Source organism: Schistocerca piceifrons, chromosome 2 (genome assembly GCF_021461385.2).
Source record: "Schistocerca piceifrons isolate TAMUIC-IGC-003096 chromosome 2, iqSchPice1.1, whole genome shotgun sequence".
Taxonomy (NCBI): Eukaryota; Metazoa; Arthropoda; class Insecta; order Orthoptera; family Acrididae; genus Schistocerca; species Schistocerca piceifrons.
The window spans coordinates 103,446,429-103,447,843 of NC_060139.1; the positions used below are offsets into that span (position 1 = coordinate 103,446,429).

Sequence of the window (1,415 nt, forward strand, 5' to 3'; positions counted from 1 at the left end):
AACTGTTAGCAGTTGGTGTGAAAAATATTCTGGACATTTCGAGCAAATGATTTGGCTACGGGTCGAACATTTACGGGACGTAGTTCATGCACAAAATACTGCAGTGGGATTATGGTTGCTATAGAGGCAGCGTGGCTCAATATTTCTGCAGGGGATCGCCAAGCACTTGTTGTGTCCATGCCACGTCGAGCTGCTGCAGTGTGACAGGCAAAAGGTGGTTCAACACGACATTAACAGGTATCGCTTGACTTTCGGCGCCTTAGCGTAGGACGATCTGGATCCTGTAGTTTCAATTCAGAAGAAAATAAGGGCTTACAACATCAACAGCGACATGCTTAGTTAAGCTCTATGTTGGCAAAACCAATGGTAGCATTGATGATGCTTTTATTACAAATAAAGAACACCCTTAGCTGGTTACAGGCGTTGACATACGTCAACGGGAACAGATGAAAATGTGTGCCCCGACCGGGACTCGAACCCGGGATTTCCTGCTTAGATGACAGACGCTCTATCCATCTGAGCCACCGAGGGCACAGAGGATAGCGCGACAGCAGGGATTTATCTCTGGCACGCCTCCTGCGAAACCCACATTCTCAACGTATTGTCCCGCACTACATTCGTAGTGCCCCCGCCCATTACACTCATTACTCGTGGCGCATTGCCGATTCCCGTAAGAGTTCGGGCACTGTTTATGCATTCGCACAGAAAAAGAAGATGGTCAAGTGCCTGGTGAGCCTTAACTATACATATACTAAGATGGTATCTGTTCTTTTGGACATGTCCGAAAGAACAGATACCATCGGTGACCATGCAGCTCGTTAGAATGAAATTACAATTGAAGAACACCGTTAGCTGCTTACAGGCGTTGACATACGTCAACGGGGACAGATGAAAATGTGGGCCCCGACCGGGACTCGAACCCGGGATCTCCTACTTACATGGCAGACGCTCTATCCATCCTAGTCACCGAGGGCACAGAGGACAGCGCGACTGCAGGGATTTATCTCTGGCATGCCTCCTGCGAAACCCACATCCTCGGTGGCTCAGATGGATAGAGCGTCTGCCATGTAAGCAGGAGATCCCGGGTTCGAGTCCCGGTCGGGGCACACATTTCCATACGTCCCCGTTGACGTATGTCAACGCCTGTAAGCAGCTAAGGGTGTTCTTTAATTGCAATTTCATTCTAACGAGCTGCATGGTCAGCGATGGTATCTGTTCTTTCGGAGATGTCCGAAAGAACAGATACCATCTTAGTATATAGATGATGCTTTTGTCAAGTATAGTACTTCTCTTTTAATGTTTCTCACTTGCAGCTCTCAGAACAGGCCCATTTGAGGTCCATTCACAGAGACCCGTCTCTGTTGTCCCGGCTTGTTTATGTTCGCAGCTGCTGTGATGGACTGTCGGTGTGAAGG

The 1,415-nt window shown here is 48.6% G+C and overlaps 2 non-coding genes across 2 annotated transcripts; one reads left to right on the top strand and one right to left on the bottom strand.

Annotated features, from left to right (window-relative positions):
* Positions 1–457: 457 nt before the first annotated feature.
* On the bottom strand, positions 458–532 carry Trnar-ucu. Its single transcript has one exon. It is a non-coding gene; the product is annotated as a tRNA-Arg (tRNA).
* Positions 533–1,032: 500 nt separating this feature from the next.
* On the top strand, positions 1,033–1,106 carry Trnat-ugu. The gene has a single exon. It is a non-coding gene; the product is annotated as a tRNA-Thr (tRNA).
* Positions 1,107–1,415: the final 309 nt, after the last annotated feature.